This window comes from Homarus americanus, unplaced genomic scaffold (genome assembly GCF_018991925.1).
Source record: "Homarus americanus isolate GMGI-L3 unplaced genomic scaffold, GMGI_Hamer_2.0 scaffold41027, whole genome shotgun sequence".
NCBI classification, from domain to species: Eukaryota; Metazoa; Arthropoda; class Malacostraca; order Decapoda; family Nephropidae; genus Homarus; species Homarus americanus.
In genome coordinates, this window is record NW_024745073.1 from 3,583,423 (window position 1) to 3,606,945 (window position 23,523).

A 23,523-nucleotide genomic window follows, 5' to 3' on the forward strand; every position below is an offset into this window, starting at 1 on the left:
CCACCATCAGGCTCCTGTTAATTTGTGCTTGTACCGATAATATTGCCGGTTGTGTCTATATTATAGGTGTGTGTGTGTGTGCAAATATTACACGTGTGTAGTATAGTTCGGGTTCTACAAGTATTATAGGTATATTATAGGTGGTTTTGTTACGGGTGGAGTAATATATGCGAGCAGTGTAGTGTATGTGTTGAAAGTATTGTAGGTATACTATTTGTTACTGGTGGTCCTATAAATTATTCCGATAAAATAATTTTAGGATTATTAACAAATAATCAATATATAAAGAGAGTGAAATCGTATAATATAAAATGATATACAGACTACGCGGTTACAGTATATGAGGAAGTACAGGTGGTTGTATCAATATGACGAGAACTATACTGTACACTATGGGAAATGAATAGAATTTTACATCCTACGAAGATGATGACGTGTGTGTGTGTGTGTGTGTGTGTGTGTGTGTGTGTGTGTGTGTATGTGTGTGTGTCCCATGCAGCTACTACTACTACTACTACTACTACTACTGTTACTTATATCTATTTTACTATTTCTATTATCATTATTACTAATTCACTACTATTGCTGCTACTAATAATGTTGTCTATCTTACTGAAATCACTACTGACGCTATTACTACCATCACCACTATTACAACTACTGAATAACAACTACAACAACAACTATACACAATACATTCACAAGACCTGTTACTGTACAACCAAGGCATCTCTGCACAACCTATCAAGCATCCCCATATAAATTAATCCTTTATAACTCAGATATATAATTAATTTACAAGAGACGAATAACACTAAAAGAGTTTAAGAAAGTTTTCAAATGGTTCGTTCTCTGTGTTATAAGACGCTGATCTAAATGACGTGTTTCATGGTTCTTTTGCATGTTGCTTTTTCATCTTCTTAAGGCAGAATCTGGAGACATCACCTGTTGATTTATGTCAAGTGTTTTATCGTGACATGATGCAATCTTGGTGTGTGTGTGTGTGTGTGTGTGTGTGTGTTCGAACCACATATATCACGAGAAAACAAAAACAAAACAGTATAACAACTTTTAATGTTAGGATGAGAACCAAAGTTTTCCTACTAAGGTGAGAATTAAGAAAACAACAGGAAGCGACCGCACAGGAGAATCACTGACGTTTACTATAAAGATTTTTTTTTTACGGTAACTGAACCACAATGCGGGGTGAGGTGAATGAATGGATACGGATAGCTGTTCTGAGACCCTTAGTCCACCCAGCTACGAATGGGTACCTAACTTTACTGTTTTTTGGGGGCAAGTGATGGTGATCGAGGGCAATGGTCTGATAATTCGATCGTGTGAAATTAAAAGAAGTGGGAAGATTTAGTCGAAGTAGAAGGTTGACAGTACGGAGATTTATTAGATATATGGATGCTATGGTAAGGAGAAAACGTGAGAGTAGGGTTTGCGTGGTAAGGGAGTACTGTGATAGGGAGATCTTGTCTTAGATATTATGGTAAAGATAAGACGGTAAAGTGAGTGAGTAAATGGTAGTGTGTTTAGTTAACTAGTTATAGAGTAGGGTAAAGGTGTGCCTTGATGGCCACTCAATAAGGTAAAAAGGTAAGCAAGGGAGGAGCGTACCCTATATAACCGTCCAGAAAGGTAAGTAGGTAAGCGGAATAATGGCCGCTTAGTAAGGCAAGGAGGTCAGCAGGCTCGGGGTGTACCTATATGGCCACTGAGGAAGGCAGGTAGGCAAGGTAAGTGTACCTGGCTGGCTGTTGTAAAGAGTGAGTGAGGCAGGGTGGTGGACAGACAGTCAGTTCAGAGGATCGGGAAGCAATCTGGCTAATAAGTAGGTTGGCAGTTTACGGCATGTCCGTCAGTCTCGTATATCTTGGATTTAGGTTGCAATATCCAATGCATATCTATTATCATCATGCATAAAAGATTATGCATCGTATTTTACAATTACCGTATTATAATGCATATTGAGTAAGAATGCGGCGGGTAAGAGCCACCATTAGATAGAAATGTGTCTACCTACGACAGACCTTAACCTACCTTACGGCCCTCGGTAACCGCCCGGCAACGCGATAATTACTCATCCTCGTATATTAAGATCAAAGAATAATAACGCCACCGTGGGTTGTTTTTGTGTGTAAGTACTAACTAAGTATATTCTAGGTCGATCCACCCCATCACTTTTTCCTTTCTTCGTAAGGAAGTAGTATATATATATATATATATATATATATATATATATATATATATACTTAACTTCCTGTGATTATTTTCTGTGTGAGGAAAATCCTGACAACGTGATCTCAACAAATGCTAAAGGCCAATGTGGTGCAGGAAGTAGTGATCACGTGAATGCAATTTGCAGAGGTATGGCATACTCACAGGGTAATAATGACAAGGATTGGGAAATAACCGTGTGTGTGTGTGTGTGTGTGGGGTGTGTGTTTTATCCTCACCTTAGAAAAACAATACATATATCAGTAAAAGTCTTTGAACGTTCTTAACCGAGTCCTATGGGATGACCTGAAAACATTAAGACGCTTCATTTTTATGACATAATATAAATTACTCGCTAATGCTAGTTAATTTGACGTGAAGATGGTAATTATGAGTTAATGTAAAAAATAAAGAAACGGCAATAAAGGATTAATAATACAACTCCTTACTTCTACATTAACACTCCCAGTATAACATTACATCTTATAATTTGCACCAATAAACGCGTCACAAACATCTGCCAGACATTTAACGAAAGATTTAAACTAGAAACCTGACTGTTCATTCATGACTCAACAAAATACCTTTAGAAGTGGTTCCCAGGACAACTTACAACGTAGACTGGCAAGATGAAAACTGCAGGAGAGTGTATAATCACATGCATACTTCATCGGTTGAGTGAAATAGTGCCAAGCGAGTATTGAAATACGTTCAAAGTTCAGTCTTATTTAATTGGATGTGAAAATAACTGGAAGTATGATGGTCGTGGCTGTTGGCAATACTGCTTGAGACAGGAACGTTTTCTGTGGTATATCATTTGAATAAAACTGGATTTGTAACTTACGACATTGTTAACTGTTAATGAGGAACGTGAGAGTAACGGAGACGAAGAGTATATTTATCTCCTCAAAATATTGTATTCCAGGCATGATTGTACTCGTTCCAAGAAGTATCTTCACGGAGGGGTACCGATGAATTTCAAAATGAACACTGAGACTCCTGTTGTCTCCGTAGGGTTGTCAAAATCTTTGTTCGTTGTGTCATATTGTCTCACACAAAGTCGTACAGATACTTTTTGGAGCGAGTTTTACTTATCGAAGTATAAACCAAAGAACTACAAATATCACCGTGTTTCAGATAATATATTTTGATGGCTTCGTTTTGACTATGTGTTTAAATTGTTGTAATCACTTCCTTGACAAACAATAAACTCTGAGGGTATTCGACTAACCATAGCTGTGTACTAGAGCAAGTCGCAAGAGACAGATATTCTTAGCCGACTATTACTCAGTGAAGGAACAAGCAGAAAATGAGTTTTTACCACAAAATACAGGCGGAGGTGTGGTTGTTGATATTATGGTGAACATTGAGACCTGTGAACACTCTAACAACAACACGAGGATTTTATTTGTTATTATTCTCATTCTATGTTTTGTTATTTTTTTTACTGCATCTTTCAGTTGTGATTTAATTATATATTTTTTTCTTATTCTTTTTCGAGATTTTTTTTACATCATCTTCGTCTTCATCCTCATAATTTTTTTGCCTTCATATTTTTTATTTTTATTTTTTATTCTTTTTCGTTTTATTATCTTCACTACAATATTGTTTTTCTTCTTTACATTATTCTGCCATCTCCTTCTTTCTCTTCATTATCGCCTTCTTCTTTTTTTCTTCGTTTTATTCTTATTATTATCTATCAATTTACGGTGGCAGGTAAGTGAAGGGAATATTTGAGAGAAGAAGTAGCCTGGGATGAGGAGGGGAGGGGAGGGTGTGGGGAGGGAAGGGGAAGGAGGGGGGGGAGGGAAGAGGGGGGTGGGGAGGGAAGGAGGGGGTGGGGAGGAAGGAGATGGTGGGGTAAGGAGAGGGTGGGGAAAGGAAGGGAGGGAGTGGAGGGAAGAAGGGGGTGGGGAAGGGAAGGAGGGGGTGGGAGGGATGGGGTTGAGGAGGGGAGGTTGTTCAGGTAAGAGCAAGTGTTTGGTCAGCTGCGACACCCACGATGAGGAGGACGAGTATAGGAGAAGAGCGCCGTGCAGGTGATGTTGATGGCCTTTCAAAACAGTGGCTCTGGGGGGGGTTAAGGGATAAGGGGTAAGGGGGTTGGAAATTAGAAAAGAAACTAAATAAAATTGTGTTCAAGAATCGTATTTTGGTTCTATCATTGAGTTTATATTTCTTAAAGGTATAACTACTCCCTCCCCCAAAAAAAAAAAAAAATCAGGATATATACATTCATGGGATAAGTGTAATAGAGAGATAGATTCAATATGTTTCTGATGTTCTCCTACAGTGACACTACAGGCTCCCCCTCTCCTACAGTGGCACTATAGGCTCCCCGTCTCCTACAGTGGCACTACAGGCTTCCCATTTCCTGCAGTGGCACTACAGGCTCCCCCTCTCCTACAGTGACACACCAGGTTCCCCTCTCCTACAGTGACTCTACATACTCTCCTACAGTGACTACACAAACTTTTATAGTGACTCTATACACTCTCCTACAGTGATTATACACCCTCTCTTACAGTGACTCTATACACTCTCCTTCAGTGACTCTACACACTCTTCTACAGTGATCCTACACTCTTCTACAATGACTCTATGCACTCTCCTACAGTGATTCAACACAATCTACATAGTGACTGTACACACTCTCCTACAGTGGCTCTACGCACTCTCCTACAGGGTCATTGAAGAGTGGATTCTGGACTTAGCAGGGGAGGGCGGCGCCGGTGTTGGCCAGGTCCGGGGACTGTACATGGACACTGTTAATTATACCCTGTCACCTGGCCAGAGAGATGACCTCCCTCCTGCTCAGGTGTGTGGGGGGGAGGAGGCACCTGCTGGAGAGGGGAGGCTGGGAAGAGGTGGGGAATGAGAACCAGGGGAGTAGGGTAGGGGTGGGTAGGGGAAGCAGGGGGGGTAGATGGAATAAGAGAAGCAGGGTATAGGTGGAGAAGGAGAGGCAGGGAAGAGGTATAGGAATGGAGGTGTGAATTTAAGGGAGGTGGGGGAGTTAATGAAGGTGAGGGAGGAGGTAAAGATGACATTGACAGCAAGTTGAAGAGAAGAGGCAAGGGAGATGCGAGAGAGAGAAGGAGGAGGAGGAGGTGGTAGGTAGAGAAGACACTGAAAGAAGGGTGAGGTGAAGGAGAGGGGAGGGAGATATGAGGAAGATACGAGGGAGAGGAGGAGGAGGAGGAGGAGGAGGGGGAGGAGTAGGAGGAGGGGGGAGAGGAGTTTGACGAGGTGAGGGAGGCGGAGTTGGTGAGGGACTCGTTCATGATTGATCACAGGTGGGTCCGAAAGGATCGTCCGACCTCTGGAAAATAAATAATGTTATAAAGAAAATATATGTATTATAACTCATATACTGATATATATATATTCCTTAAAACAAATAGAGATACTCGTATATATAAGATACATATATAACTAAAATCCTAAATTATTAAAGAATGATTTAATATCTCTCCTTTGGTAACAGGTAACTTTATTAATATAATTATACGTGAAGAAACGATGTTAAAAAAAAAGTTTACTTAGCATTGTGGTCTTGCTATGATTTTAATTACGAGTTGTTCTGTCTATATGTGGCTACAGTTAATGTGATCTTTTTTTTTCTTCACTTTCAGAGCTCTCATAAAGCTCTTAGCGCTAGTTGGGTCGTGGTAGGTGGAGGCTGGTGGAGGTGTTTAGATCATGGTAGATGGTGTAAGGTGGAAATTAGTTGAGGTGTTTAGGTGATGTAAGGTGGTGGCTGGTGGAAGGGTCGTGACAACAGCTGCTTGTGAAGCTCTGAGAGATGTGAAACTTTTCCCCCGTCAGGAGTTTTGTAAGACTCATTGCATGTACTGTTTGACTTTGGTAGAGTTAGGATGGCGTTGCACCTGGTGTGTTATGGCCAGGGTGTGATAACCTGGTATATTGGGGTGTAGTTCTGTATATGTCAAGTGTATGGAGGGAGAGTTTAAGAAATAATAATAATAATAATAATAAGTACCACACATAATTATACTGTAGTAGACATTATGTTGTTACACACTAAACACCATCAGCACTTGACCCGTGTAATATAATGCAACACCTAATACTTGGAGGTCTCGATATTCTCAAGCGAGTGAAACGTGTGTGTGTGTGTGTGTGTGTGTGTGTCCCCTATTATCACATGTGACCTTTGACCCCTCCGGCATCAACAAAATATCACAAACTTTAAACATGTTTGCATCTGTTGTGTGGAACTCTCAAAAAGTATTCTTGTGCAGAGAGTCGTGTCTAGATTGGCCAAAAACGTAATGAAATGGCAGGAAAAAAGTCTAGTTTTACAAAGAAAATTTACGTTCCACCCATGTCACGTACAGAAAAGTGGATTTTTTTTTTTACCATTTTGCTTTGGTGAATAAAGTTTGTTGGGTAGTCTCTTTCTAACATTTTGTCATTTAAGAAAATATCTAGCAATATACTGTATATTAGCTAATGATATTCCGTCCATAAATTTGTCTTCTAGAGCAATGTTGAATCTCGCAAAAAAATTATTTATGTTCCATCTATTGACGAATTAATAATATGTTTGGTCATATAGCCAATAAGAATCAGCTTGGGAACATTCAACCAATAAGAAAACAGAGAAAGAATACACCTTTCCTCCACAACAGCATATTTTCTAAGATTGTGTTGAATCTTGTAAATTACATTCCTGCGCCATCTATTGACAAATTAATGAACTCACCAGTCATTTAGCCAATAAGAGAACAGAGAGGGAAACACCTGATCAATACTAGAGCAGAAAGTCGTTGGCCTTTGACGAGGACGTCATCCGTGGGCGGAGATCTAAAGGAAGCATGATTACCCAACTGCTTGTCCTTTGCTTGTCCACTAATGACGTCACTTTCAAGGATATACAAAGCAATCCTTTCTTATAGCTTGGTATACTAAACTGTTCTGGCATATTGTCGGCAATATCTGGTACGTAGGTGAAGGAATGTACATTAAATGCACGCAAGAAATGTATAGGCTTACATGTATGTATGTATGTATGTATGGTATGTATGTATGTATGTATGTATGTATGTATGTTCTTATATTATTTTTAGGGTATACATATTAACTTTTAATTAACTTTTATTGTGCATGGGATAAACACATATATATTACCAATGTTTTGTATTCTTTTCATCGTCTGAAAATCGAATTCTACAAGAGGTGAGTGAAACTGCGTGATACTCTGAAAGGCGAACCAGATACAAACACGATATCTCTTTATGGTGATCTGTGGTGCAGTATAGTGGCATGTGACGTAGTGTGGTGAAGTGTATTGTAGTGTGATGTCATGTAGTGAAGTGTGGTGAAGTATGATGTAGTGTGATGTCATTTAGTGAAGTGTGGTGTAACGTTACTGAATGTGGTGTAATGTGGTAACGAAGTATAGGATAACATGGAATTACTTGATGTCTTAAAGAGATATTCATCAAAATTTACTGTAATATGAGGTAATACAAAACAGTACCTTCGAGCAGAGTGGAGATGACTGTATCACTGACTCTGTAAGTGATCACCAGTTTGTACCCTGGACTGGCGGCTCTCCAGTCTTCAGTTCAATGACTCAATATGGTACTGACTATCTATCTCTCTCTCTCTCTGCCCCTTTCTTATCTTTTTCACCTCCACCCTTGGGCATTATCTCTCTCTCTCTCTCTCTCTCTCTCAGACACACACACACACACACACTCACACACACACATACATACACACACAGAAAAGCCAAGTTAACCTTACCAGCCTTGTTGACTAAACTACCAACAAATTTGTTTATATCTTATATTTTGAATAGTATTCCAACCTGTCTCATGTACAGTGATAATTAATTCAGTCATTTAAGTTTATTCGCGTTACCTTTTTCTCCTGATCCTTTGAGGGCACAGAAGGTGTTATAGGGGTAAACAAATGATGGAAACAGAACATAAGAAAACTGAGAGAGAACGAGAACAGAAAGAGCTGGAATAACTCCAACATGACGACATTGTTGGTGGAGACAAATTCTTGCGCTCTGGAGAAAGGGGTGAGGTCCTAAACGTTATGGATGTTCTGTTAATTAGTACGGAATAAAATTTCAAACGTGACCACCACGATATAATGTCGGCATATGTGCTAAATCTTTATATTGCTAAGCCCTATCAAAGTTTATACCAACCTGACTACAAGAATGGTGGCTATAAGATATTACTTTGATTTACTTTGTTGGCGGTAACATCATATAAAGAACATTGGCAGACCGGAAGGAACCTGCTTGATGCTATGGCCAGCCTTTTGTTGAGCTATACTACTGCCCCCCAACTTCCGTCTCCTGACGTCCAGCACACGAACTTTTCTACTAATCAGCTCCATCGTTACAAGACCACTACTCATTCATTAATACGTTTAGCATTACCACGGTGCCACATATACGCTAATGGCACCACAGGGGGTGAAGAAATTCTTTGAAGTAAACTGTACTTGTGTGCCAGGTCGAATTACCTATGTATGACTCTTCAAGGTACCTGTGTGTCTGGTCGCGTGCGTACTTTAGTTTATTTACGACGAATCCAGAATGTTTCCCTTTGTATGTAACTAAGCCATCATGTGTCTGGTTACCTATTTTACATTCCAATGGGTACTTTCAGTCTCTCTTTTACTCAGAGAAGTCACATCCTTATCTCCCTGTTACCCGTGTCGCCGTGGTCTCGTCCTCCAGTAAGGAGCCTCCACTGACTCATACATTAATGTAAACAACGGCAGTGGCATCAGCTTGTGCTCCTGCAACAGTGTGTGTAGAAACAGCGGGAGTAGCTACGGTGTGTGTAGGACCAGCGGGAGTAGCTACAGTGTGTGTAGGAACAGCGGGAGTAGCTACAGTGTGTGTAGGAACAGCGGGAGTAGCTACGGTGTGTGTAGGAACAGCGGGAGTAGCTACGGTGTGTGTGCTGGAGTAGTGTGGAACAGCGGGAGTAGCTACAGTGTGTGTAGGAACAGCGGGAGTAGCTACAGTGTGTGTAGAGTACAGTGTGTGTGTAGTAGCTACAGTGTGTGTAGGAACAGCTAGCTACAGTGTGTGTAGGAACAGCGGGAGTAGCTACGGTGTGTGTAGGAACAGCTGGAGTAGTAGCACCGTGTAAATGAACAGCGGGAGTAGCTACAGTGTGTGTAGGAACAGCGGGAGTAGCTACAGTGTGTGTAGGAACAGCGGGAGTAGCTACGGTGTGTGTAGGAACAGCTGGAGTAGTAGCACCGTGTAAATGAACAGCGGGAGTAGCTACAGTGTGTGTAGGAACAGCGGGAGTAGCTACGGTGTGTGTAGGAACAACGGGAGTAGCTACAGTGTGTGTAGGAACAGCGGGAGGCGCTACAGTGTATGTAGGAACAGCGGGAGTAGTAGCACCGTGTATAGGCACAGGAGGGGCAGTAGCAGTCTTTGAAACATCATTAGCAGCAAAATGAACAACAACCTAAACAGCATCAACATAACGTATCTCCACAGCACAGCCTGCCGTGTGCCCCCCTCCTCCACCCAACCTGGCTTCAGCAACCAGTGTAAGTGAGGTCCATTTAAGCAGCGGCCGAGGCAGAGCGACGTGTAATAACTCGGGCCTTAGTCACGATCACAATAAAACAGTAGAAGATACGGTCTGGCTCGTATCAACCCTCCTCAACTCCGCTTTATCAGTCTGGTCGGCCAGATGTACGTTGGCACATTCCATCTTTTGCATGGGGGAGGGGGTGAGAAATCCTTTATGGTAGTGACCGGATGCATGTAGGACTGGATGATGAAGTGCCTCCTTAGGTCCGGATGGCTAACCACCGCTCGAGTCTCAGTAAAAACAGCCAATCAGACCTCTTTATGACTTTTCACCCACCAATTAGGTTGCAGAATTATATCTGGGCGTTTAAGCCATCAAGTGGGCCCGAAAATCGGTCTTGTGACGCCCTAATTTAGCAGCTAATGTGCAGGTAGACTCTTCAAACTCTGAGAGGCTTTAACTGATCGAGCTGGCCTTATCTACAACCCCTTGGAGTCGTATCACGTTAAATTACAAAATTACATAAGGGTCACTATGATGTTCTTAACTGTTGTTCATTATCGTTATTTTAGTCGTATTTGGCTATACTTAGATACGATAAGACCGACGATCTCCTTGTTGTCGTTATAATTGTGATAGTGGTCATATGTGTTGACGCTTCGTAAGTTTTCCTTTTATAATGGTCGTAATTGTTTTCTCATCATCTAGGACATTTCACAGCGGGGTAATCAGGATGTGTTCTGTTGTGGATGATGTTCAGGTCACTTTGTACAGATCACACATGTTAATAACTTTGTAATTTGTACCTGTCACGCTATTGCTGTCGTCTGTGTCTCTCCGTGACAGTAAGGTCATTCTAATTGTTGTGTAAGAATCCCGTTTCGTTGACACACTTAATATTTCCTTAAATACGGGTTTGTTTCGTATTTAAACTTAACCTAACATAACCTAACCTAACTTAACCTAACCTCCTAGGTAGTGTTAGAGCGTTTGATTATCAGGTGAAATAAGCTTTAGGGGGCTAATCTGCATGTGATGCAAGATATGTCACATTCTAAATATTTATTTAATGAATGACTACTTTATTTACTAACCTACAATACACGCTTAAAGAACCTTAGTTGTTGAAGGGGCATTAACATATTATAACATCAACATCATAAATATTATCTACGTTCGCTTTCTTTAGAAAATCCCATAGTTTTTGAGAGCATTTAATCATCTGACCTGACTGATGGGGTTTTCTCACCTGTGGGATAGATTATTTAACTGGTGTTTATCACTGCTAATGACTACTTCTTCCTCACTATTGTTGTAATTAAAGGGAGATAATTTATCATTTAATGAAGGTATTATTAGTGTTGCATATATCATTATATTCAAATAGAGAAATTTATTTAGTATTTATCTATATTAAGAAGATAAACATATATAGAGAAAATAAGAGAAGCGAGGCATGGGGAGTAAAGGAGATGATGATTAATAGTAATAAGATAATTAAAACAAAAAGCGTGAAAATTAGCTTAAGACATCATAGACCTTCGTGTAGAGACAATGATAAGACTCCATAAAGTTGACTTGAGGAGATTCATAAGAAACCACTACGATAATTTAGAGATGACATTAATAAAAGTTAATTAAAAGTGAATCACAATAAACAACAGTAATATATATATATATATATATATATATATATATATATATATATATATATATATATATATATATATATATATATATATATATATATCAAACAAAGAAACTGTAAGTCAATCTAAACAATAAAACAAAGCAACCAGTTTACAAAAGACGAAAAAATAAACACACATGAAGATCGCAATATACACACACACACACACACACACACACACACACACACACACACACACACACACACACACACACACACACACACACACACACACACACACACACACACAGATGAATAAACGAGACATAAACCATAAAGATAACTTGGGTAGAGAGAGAATCATAATAAACCTCACTGACACAGGGATAGCTGGGTAAAGCCTCTTAAATCAGGCGACCGCGCATCGCAGCGAGTACCTGGCCACCACTCCAGTAATTGCTACGGCGGCCCAAGTGCACACTTACCTGAAATAAGAGCAAGTGATAAGTTATTGCTCTTCCCCTCGGGGCCCAGCAGGTGTTTGGGGAAGGAGGAGGAAGAGGGAGAGAGAGGGAATGTAAGAGAGGAGGGAGGGTGATAGGAATAGGTAAGGAGGTGTTTTGAAACTGATCAGTGTGACGTGTGTCGGTGCAGGGGCTCAGTGAGATATTGGGTGGAGTTATCCTATAGAGCGGAGAAGTTCGATGTAGTTATCATGGAGCCGAGACATAGGAAGAGGTACTGTATGTCCTCTTGATGAAGAAGTGAAAGATAATGCCCAATTTTTATCGTTCTTTTTCGTTATAATCTCTTTCTCTCTCTCTCTCTCTCTTTATTAATGATTTACTCACTCACTCACTCACTCACTCACTCACTCACCCACTCACGTAAAACGCAAAAGAAGAAGAAAAATCAAACTCCTCCTCTCAGGTTTACTTTAAACCCATTACGTAGTTCCTGGTGACATAATGCGGACTTCTCGGTGCCGAAAATTTCTTGATGCTCGCGAGATTTGCAGAGAATTGCCGCGGAGACACACACATACACGCCAGCTTTCCGGACCTCGTAAATATAGTGGGTTTTACTCGTCATAAATTTTGCTCTCAGTGACACGCGTAATTTCGGGTTATTTAGTGAACTGAGGAGGAACAGGGTCTTCCAGCGGTCGTAAAGAAGATGTTATTTTGTTCTATTACGCAGTGATATGGTGTACAGTGGACGAGTGGATACGGCGCTCGTTTCCTGTCCCATGAATCACTGGTATTTATCCGTGGCACCTCCAAGTCGACCCAGTTGTGAGTGGGTACCTAACTTTGTAATTGTGGAAGTAAAAAGCAGTCCAATGCAGTGTCTCCTTACTAACCGGATACATAGTATTTCGTATGGTGTATCCTCACTGTCCATATAGCATCCATTTTCACTTTCACACTTCACGGTACAGGTAAAGTTACAGACAGTACAGCTACTTAAACAACAATACAGGTACAATTACAGACACAACATTTACAAAACTACAAAAGAACAAAAATTCTTACATTGGGACTCAAACAATAGGACAGGTTACAGGAAATAGATACGAAAGTTGTAATTATTTATTCTGGGGCATTATATACTGACAGGTAATATCAGTTTGTATTACTCCTGATAAAAACAGTGTAAGAGCTCAGGTGAAAGGAGGTGTTTAATGCACCAAAATATACCCGCAACCCCCCCTTGAGATTGTCATTGATGGGCGGTTGAGGTTACGGAAAGCTAGGAGACCGGTAGCTAGGAGATCAGGAGGCTAGGAAGTCGAGAGCTAGGAAGCCGGGAAGCTAGGAGGCCGGGTACCTAGGAAGTCGAGAAGCTTGGAGATCGGAAAGCTGGGAAGCTAGAAGGCCGGAAAGCTAGGAGGCGGAGAAGCTAGGAGGCCGGGAAGCTTAGAGGCCAGGAAGCTGATGATAAGAGAACGTGAGGTAGAGGTCAGGGGTGGTGGCAATGGTCACGCGTCATGCGGATCATGTGATCAAGGCAGCATGCTGAGGCACCGTGCAGGTCGTCCGCCCGAAAATTGATACGCCGATAACGATCAATATCTCGACGCTCACCAGCGCAACGGGAACGTAACTATCTATCAATTTATCTACAGCCGCCATTCTCATCCTTCTTCCTTTTTTATTGGCAGGCGTGTCTGTCTGATTCTTCCTTTATTCTAGTCTGGTAATAATTGGAAAGCAAAGTCATTCGAGCGTAGGAAATTTTATATCTCTCGCTATCGGAGGGCAAAATGTTGCAATCGAGATTACAAGATGTGGAAATAATTCTGGTGTTGGTGGGGAGTGTTTGAGGCTGATGCAGTGGACGAGAGGGGCAGGCAGTCAGCTTCTCCGGAATAAAATAAAATCAGAATCATCAATATTAGTACAGGAACAGTGTTTTTTCTAGTGTTAATATCAGTACAGCTAAAACTACCCAAATTTGTCAACTTAAAGCCTTTTAGGTTGGTTCTCCACTATGGTAGAGATTACAAACAAAAATTACTAATCATAAGTTTAGACTGTATGATAACAGCAGCTTTCAGGTATACACGTATCTGGACTATTATCATGGCTTGTATTATCAAGACACTGCATGATAACTGTGTAGCCTTTGACCCTAGATCTCAGTTATCGTCATTTGAAACACTTGTCGTCGTAAGCAAAACAAACGTGTAGACAAGTCACGTCTGGAAACAAAATTATCTGTAGTGAAATCGTTCACCTCAGAAGGAGTGTCAGAGGTTATTTTTACATTTATTTGGTAAGAGCAACAGAACGAGGTAGATCCACTAACAAGATTGATACGTTAGAAGTCAAAGGACGAGTTTTAGAAGAATGTACAGAAGTGAGGGCAATGAGGAGAGAAATATTTGAAATGTGTTTCAAGAAAATAAATATATGTTTTTATTACTGATATTCATGTGTAATGCATTGTCAGAACTATTACATACTCGAATCAGAATTATTTATATGAAATTACGCAAGAAAAATATAAGAAGTGGAGCTGTTTACAGGAAGAAAGATACTGACACATTATCGAGTAAGGAGCCACCGAAGAAGAAGACTTGGAGAGAAGCAACAAGGGGGCGTCGTACACAGCCTCAGGTCACAGCGTCTCACAAGATACACCACACGGTACTATACCCATTGTTTACCTGCACAGTCGGAGGTGCATATAAAAAAATGCCAAATTCAAATTGAGTGAGAACTCAATTACAAACCAGTGGCTCACAATGCTGGGAGGCCATATAACTCTGGCCAGGTGACTCCCAGGAACTACACCCACCATAAAACTCTTCCACAAGACAAAGAAATATCAGATGGACGACCTCGCGTGGGTATTGGCGTGAACGACAGCTGGCAGATAGAAACAATGGAAGACCCACACACGGAGACATATCATTATTAACATCTCGAGCAAAGTCTTAATAAAGCAAGTGGAAGTTCAGTGACCGGTAATGGCTATCTGGCGTCACTGGTCGGGTCCTCCGAGGTCTTGCGTTCCCCATTACACATGTGGCCATGTCTCTTCTCGATTCCTTCCTAATGCATACATTCTGTAATTATATCCTGAAACGAAAACAAATATGCTTAGATACCCCTCTACTCTCACAGTGGCCTCACTATATATAGTAAGTAGTATCCAGTGTTATTACTTCACTTATATTGCTACAATATCTGGTCGCTGTTTTGAAACTACAGTACACCACTTGAAGAACACTTCGGCAGGCTGTATGATCTGAACTGTGAGTATCGTAACCATACTTTTCTCAAGATATATATATTTTTTTCTCTCTCTGACTGGAATCCACTCAGAATAACATAACGCACGAGATCCTCCAGTTTTAAGTAATTTTCCAGCTAGTCGTGGGAGCTGGCCTTTACCTGTGCAGTCACCCGTACTATTCCATAAAAAGTGGAAAGCGGGTAAAAACACAAGTGAGGTAATGATTCATCATCATTATCATCGGCCCATAACCGTCCTGGTGGGGCCGGAGCATAAACCTCTTCTCTCCTCTCCCTCCCCCTCACCTCACCTCACCCACGTCTGTTCATTTCTGATCGTGGACATCCTCCTCTGATACTGTCTCTTCCTCTCATATTTTACTGACTCTTCGCCTAGTGTGGATGGTTCTCTTCCTATCACTTGTTCTAGACTGCATGACGCTCGGGTGTTTCTCTTCCCATCACTTGCTTAAGACTGCATGACGGATATGTGTAATGCCCGGATGTTGTTAATTATCTTGCATTCAAATATCTTTACGAAGTTAAGATGATTCTCCTCTCTTATCACACGTTCAAAAAGTTCACGATTCTAGATGTTTCTGCTTCTGATACATAGTCATTATTATGTACAATGTTCGGATTTTTCCCTACACACACACACACACACACACACACACGAACGTCACTACAGATAATAATATATCTATTATTGTGGTCTCCCTCACCATTATTCCAAGCGAGTCGTCTTGATCAGTGTCGGTGGTGCCTGGTAAATCATATTCAAATGTAATTTTACTCATCATTACATCAGAATAGTTGTGAATAAATTTACATCTCATTCCCGAGTAAACGTGATTGACTGGTATAACAGTTTTTCACAAATACAATCAATAAACATTATTTTTTTACTTGAGAATATCTGTGCGTTGCTGTCAGTGAAGGGATGCCACTATATATTAACATTTCCAATTCAGTATACGAATATTGTCTAAACATTGAATTTCTACATATAATTTTTTTTTTCATATTAACATCAGGTAAAAGTAATCAAGCTATAACATTTACCTTTGTAGTTAGTGAAATGGTAAAACAAAGGTAATTAATTCAGATAATTTTTCTAACCATTCTATGACTTATGTCGGAACACCAAGCCCACAGGTCCTTCCTACTACACACAGTGTTTATTTAACTAGGAATTATATTGCTAAATTCTTGTTCTGTTATTATGGTGAAGTGTTGGAGAGAGTTCTTAAGTTATCACGGACCATTGAGGGAGATTAATATACTGTAGTGGAGTGTTGGGGCGAGTAATACACTAATGTTGGGGAATAGAATGTTGGAGAAAGAGAGAGAGATGGAGAGAGAGAAACAGACAGACAGATATAAAGTGAGAGAAAGAGGTTAGACAGAGAGACAGACAGACAAATTAGAAAAAAGATAGATAGATAGATAGATAGATAGATAGATAGATAGTGTGGTAGAGGGCGTGGCATAGGACCCGTGACGGAGGCGACCCCACTTATCACCACATTCCTCACGGCTCCGGCCTTGCCCAACTCCTTATCATAATTGCTTTCGATCATCAGACAGCACTCAGGATTACAGTGTTATCCGTAATTTGAATAATCTCTCTCTCTCTCTCTTCTTTCTTTCTTTCTTTCTTTCTTTCTTTCTTTCTTTCTTTCTTTCTTTCTTTCTTTCTACTTAATTTATAAACGTCATCTGGTGTATATTATGCTGTTTTGATTTATATTTCATTCCTATACTGTCATTCATCTTCGTGTCTCATTGTTTGTTATTATTTTATTTATTTTTTCTACATATGTTTAACTACACCTTGAGGAACTTCTTTAATTAGTGTCTCAAGATTTTTTTAACATTCTTGAAGACTTACCCAAGACCAATTCTCCGGAAGCGTGTGTATATAAGTTTTTTTTTTTAATTTCATTCTGTATTTTATATCTGTATTTGGTTATTTCTTGTTATTGTTCACCATTGTTTTGTTGTCTATTAATACTATTATCTATTTTATACATTATTCCAATTTCTTTGACCTGACCTTCTAAATCTGACTTGTGGCTACTCTTCAAATTCTACTTATCATAGCAAGCAAGTTAAGATAGTGTGTCAAGGCATGGTATTACTGTGTGTATATTATATTACGAAACAACATAGCCATTCAGAGTAGAGTCTCAGTATAATTATGATGACATTTAAACCGCCAAAGAGAGCTAATCATATACGTATTCCCACCATAGATTAGGAGGAAAATATAGCGTAATAAACATTGAAAATCATGGCCCTGAATCCTGGCTTCTTGAGTCACCCTTGCTCTCAGGGATTCCAGGCAAGGTCAACTAGGGTCATACCTAACATGTGACTCTGGGCTTATAGTGTTTGTTTTTTCCTCGTCAGATTGGGAGTTAAAGATTGAGTTTCGTTATGGTAGAGCCTCAAGTTTTATTTCGATGCCATTTTTTTTATGGTATGTTAATTTATTTAGGCAGATGTGTCCTGAGATACTGAGTTACAGAAACTTAAGAACGCTTGATAATATGAGTCCTGGTTCTTAGTATTATTTCTGAGACTCATTACGAAATTTGTTGAGTTTGGTGCACTATTTAAATCTTTGAGCATTATGGTGTAACCTTTTTAGGATGATGGTTTAACCCTTTTAGGATGATGGGTTAACCCTTTGATGACGGCTTGAAGGTTTTGTCTGTGATGATATTAATCAGTAAAACAACATATATATCTTAACTTACATTTTTTATAACTAAAAATGATAAAATTTTCACGAAGTATAGTCGTATATCATGACTTAAATTCCCTTCAAACCTATTTGTACATTACATTATATTTTACATACAATATAAAAATATTTAATCAACAATATAATTATAGCTTATGTCTTCCACAAGTTGCACTCTATATATCCAAGACTCGTATCAGCATAAGTAGCAATATTTACTAACAACTTGAGCATCATCAACTCGGCTGCCCGTCCATGGAAGAAATAATCCGGTGAAGCAACTCGGCAGAAGATGACGCCCATGTTTATACGTCCCATCGATTACCTTAATAGAATTCAGGTAATTATTATTGCGAGACTCTGACCCCACTTTGTGGCAGTTTAACGTCACATTCTGTGTGGTGTTACTGCCATGGCCAACTTTAAAAGAGAGGTTAACAAGATAATAGTAACATGGTTATTAATTTCAGGGTAATTATCATTAAGACCGCGCTAACGCTGACTTAGCACTGCGCCTTGGCCTGGCCAGGAGAGCAGCCGGCCCACAGCACCCAAGGCGGTGTGTGTGTGTGTGATGGTGTGGCGATGCGATGTGATATCGTGGTTGTGATGTGGTGGTTATGGTGGCATGGTGGGTGTGGTGTGATAATGTGGTATGGGGGGTAGTGATTATGGTGAGGTGGTGAGGTGGTGGTGTAATTTGGTGTTGTGGTATGTTGGTGGTGGTATAGTATGGTTATGGTGAGGTGAGGTCTTGGTATGGTGTTGTGTAGTGACGTAGTATGGTAATGATGGTAGTGTGAGGTGTTGGTGATAGTCGCAGTGGTGGTGGTAATGATTGTGGTAGGAGATAATTATAGTGTGAAGATAGTGATAAGCATGATGTGGTAATTGTAGTGGCTGGGTTGTGATGGTAGTTGTAGTAGTTGATGGTGGTATGGTAGTATGGTGATTGTGCCATGGAGACGATTTATTGATGATGCGACGAGGATAAAGTTACAGTGTAGGTGTTAGTGACTTTAGCGATATCATTGAAGGCGATGTTTTTTAGATATTTTTTCTTATTGCGTCCGAGGGGGCTAGTTTATTGGGCACCCCCTTACATCCTGTGCAAGATGAAACGCAGAAGCGTTTACAGCGCCCATCTGGGAAGCATGCGGAGTTCATGCTTGCCTTTATGACTCATGCATTAAGGGCGTAAAAGCCTGAAGGGTCATGGGTTTTGTCAGCAAGTTACATAAAGTGACAGAATGGTGAGTGTGTGGGGGGAAATTTCCCGGTAAAATTTATCTGTTTATGGCAAAGCGTGGCAGGTCCCTAATAATGTCAAGTGCCAGCCCATAGGCATTGACAGTATTGAGGGACATACCTTTTAGTGTGATTGTGCTGGCGAGTACGTCGGTAGTGTCGGCTTCAAGGGGGACGTCGAGATGTCAGTAGGGGACGTCCTTCTTGGCGTAGATACGTAGGTCACGAGCATGTCCTCATGGTGGTCAATTGATGTGGAGAACTGGAGTGGATGGGCATTGATGTAGTAAAGGCAACTCTCTTATCTCTAATTTAGATGTTGTGGTAAAAATACTACTACTTCTACTACTACTACAATAATAATAATAATATGCAGATAAAGGATACAAATACACAATATCAATTAGGAGCTGTTAAGTACGAGGTGTTTATTGCAACCTATTCAAGACGTTGCTAAGACAGAACGTGTGGGCGTGTCTCTGCCTCCTTGACTCCCTTAGTTAACAGTACCCAGAGGGACATGTTTTCTGCACTGACAGTAACTAAGGGTATACTTGACGCCATCAGTGAGCACCAACGTTCATCGCTAGAATCATCATCATATGTTAGTGTCTGTATGGAAGGTATATAAAGCGATTATTCTCTCTGTTCTAGTAGTTAGTACTTATATACCTGACACCTCCACTGAACATAAACAATCATTACAGACATCATCAGCATCTGTCAGTGTCTGAGGAAAGATTACAGTACAGATGAATGAGCAGTTCTTGTTCTCTTTGCTTACTACTGGTCTACTTGTTGTTTTTAGTGAGCTCTGACAACAGGGACATCATCAGCATCCGTCAGTGTCTGTCTGTCTCTTGTATTAATATTCACAGACGTAGGCTTCAGTCCACCTTAATTATATTATCTCACCGGTAATGTATATCATCTGATAACAATCGCAAGACAGGAGAAAATCCGACTGTACCCACCAATCAGGGAAAGGCCGTCATTACGTCATTATCTTTTATCATTTTCTTCCCTTGATTTATACAGAAATATCGCAAACGAGCCATAATCACTGGTTAACTTTTTCCAGCGAGTGACTCGGGCCTTACACGCAATCGTCTCGTTCTCACCTCCAGCCCAGAGAGGTCCCCGCTGCCCGCCCGCTCCCCCCGCTCACGGAGAAAGCGCCTCCACACCTACCTTTTTTGGTTAATGTATTTTTTGGGTGAGGATTCTAGACTAATATTTTTCATTTCCCGACCTGTGATACGTGACTTAAAAATGTTGCTGCAGGAGCAAAACTGGTTCTGTATAATTATTTATTTACCGCCTCAATCTCGTAAAATGTCAGAGGATCCACAGATGAGTTTCTCTTAATGTTCCCCAGATTACAGAACCAGCCTCGCAGGGCCAAGACATAATCACTAAAACACCATAGAAAATAAATTGAAATACAGATTGACAGACGAAACAGAGAAGAAGTAGAATAGGAGGAAAGGGTAGAAGAGACTCAGGTAATAAAAGACAGAAACATAGATAAAGACTAGAGATAACAAGCAGGCAATTCCACCTTGTGTTGCGGGGATTTAATGTTTATCTCATTACTCGGGTCGGTCAGTGCGTCGGCCATGACTTGTCGAGTTAATTACAGGGTATTGCAGATTTATGCCCAGGCATCCACGCAGACCTTGATGGCTCCTGATGGATCGCCACCCCGCATGCTACTCCAAGAGGAGGGGGGGGTTGGAGGAGGAGGAGGGCGAAGGATAAGGGATGAGGAAGGGTAGAAGACAGAGGAGAGCAAGAAGGATTGACATGGAGGAACAGTAGGTGTGTGTGGGGTTGGGGGGGGGCAGTGAGGGGAGGAGAAGGAAGAGGAGGAAGAAGAGGAGGAGGAGGAGGTCAGGAAAGGTGTAGCCATGAGCAGAGGTGGTGAGACGGGCGAGATAGTGAGGGAGAGGTGATGAGAGAAGCGAGGTGTTGAGAGAGAGAGGTGGTGAGGGAGGGTGGTGACAGGGGCAGGGTGATGAGGGGGAGATAGTATGAGTGACAAGGTGTAGAGAGAGAGAGAGAGAGAGAGAGAGAGAGAGAGAGAGAGAGAGAGAGAGAGAGAGAGAGAGAGAGAGAGAGAGAGAGAGAGAGAGAGATAAAACGTATCAGAAAAATAACTAAACAAATAGAACAAAGACACATAGAGCCACACAGACAAAAAATAAAGACAAACAAAGAGAAAGAGAGAAAGAGAGAGAGAAAGGGATGAACATGAAGAATACAATATAACAAAGGACAGACAATGAACAGCAGGAGAAAACGATAAACAGGATTAAGAAAGAGGAGAGAGACTTAGAAAATATGAAAAATATTACACAGGGAGATGAATCCACGAGAAGATATGGGTGATTAAGATAAAGGGATGGAGAAGGAGAGGTGGAGGAGAGAGGGAAGGAGTCAAGGTAGGTGATAAAGATACTTAAGAGGGGGAAAATAGAAGAGAGAGATAGACAGATAATGAGAGAAAGAGATAGAGACAGATATACAGGGGAAGAATGAAAGTAAGTGATAAAAATACGTAAGAAGATGAGATAGATAGATAGATAGATAGATAGATAGATAGATAGATTGTTCATAAATCAGCACACGAGCATCAACTAAAATAAATTACAATCACACTTCCTAAACAATCTTTTATTTGGCCAATTTTTTGTTTCCGAATAAAAGTTCATCAGTTCTGGTCCATAATTATCAAGTGAACAGTTAACATCGATGTCCCGGGGTCAGTTAATCAAGTAACTTCATGTAATAATAAGTTTGCTTTATAAATCCCTGAGGTCAGAGGTCACCCGTGTAAGCAACCAGGGCTGTCTTGTATTACACGGGCTATTGGGCGGACCTGCCTCTAGTTGCCTCCATCACCGATGTTTACTGTACAAGGTTGGGTCTTGTGTGTCAATAGTGAGTATCTAGTTTATTCTCTCTCTCTCTCTTCAACACTTCAACAAATACACAAATACAGTTCTAGAGTAATATATTTTTATCTGACCTTCATACACTAAGTCACACGTGTAAAAATCTCTCTAGTTTCAAGTCCCACTTATAAATATGTGTTACATTCTCACGTACCCTGTTTGAGTAACTTTTCCACCCAGGAGTCACACTTAAATGTGTGAATTAAATGTGATGATTCTAGTCAACTGTATGAGTAACTGTAGTTTTCCTTCCTCTTGATATTCGTTCTAGTTTCCAGTCATTTTAAGAAAGCATTTCTTGTGCTTACCAGTCACCTGTTGTGTCCTGTCGATTACAATAATTTCTGGAGTCTACAGTCATCAATTTAAGCAATCTCTGTAGTTTACAGGCACTTAATGTAGATAATCCATGCAGTATACAGTCACCAATGTAGACAATCCATGCAGTTTGCAGTCACCAATGTAGGCATTCACTCTAGTCTACAGTCATCAGTGTAGACAATCCCTGCAGTCTACAGTCACCAATGTAGTCAATCCCTGAAGTTACACGCACTTAATGTCGACAGTCCATGCAGTCAATAGTCACCAACGTAGACAATCCCTGCAGTTTACAGTCACCAATGTAGACAATCCCTGCAGTCAACAGTCACCATTGTGCAGTAGTCAACCCCTGCAGTCTACAGTCACCATTGTGCAGTAGTCAACCCCTGCAGTCTACAGTCACTGACGTAGACAAATCCTGCAGTCTCTAGCCAGCTGTGTGGCAAAGTAACCTGCAGAGTCTAGTCCCGGCTCCCCCCGCCCGGCCTGAGTGATGGATGAGAGGTAGGTCTTGTGAGGGAGAGAATGATCCCGCTGGCGAGGCAGGTAATCACCCCCACTGTGGGCTTGCAGGCAACTCTAATTGTCGAGGCTAGCTTGTTTAATTACTACCTTCCCCCCTCATAGCGGCAGTCCCACCCCAGTCTTACTGACACTCCCCACAAAACACTCCTCGTCCTCTACCTAAATTCCCTCCCTCCTTCCCTCTCTTTTATGTTGTAATATCACATTGCCTTTAAGTACCCCGGTGTAACTAAGCGTATAAATGTGCAGTGTTTATGAAGATGTAACCTTAAAGGCCCTAAATGTAACTTAGAATAACTTTTGATACGTGAAATTGACACCAGTAACCTAAGTTAATAGTAAGATAAGGTTCTAGAGTGCAGGAGAGTAGTCTGTCTCAAGGTGTAAGCTGAAATAGCCCTGGCGTAATGTGTTATTATTTAGCATTTGTGAAATTGACAGCACTAAATTCAACTAAGTATAGCCTGGAGTTATTAATTGGTATTTTGGGTTAATTGTCTCACTGAGCCTTTTAAAATTCCAGGATTATTAGCCAAATTTATTGCGTCACTGAAGATGAAAGGTATTA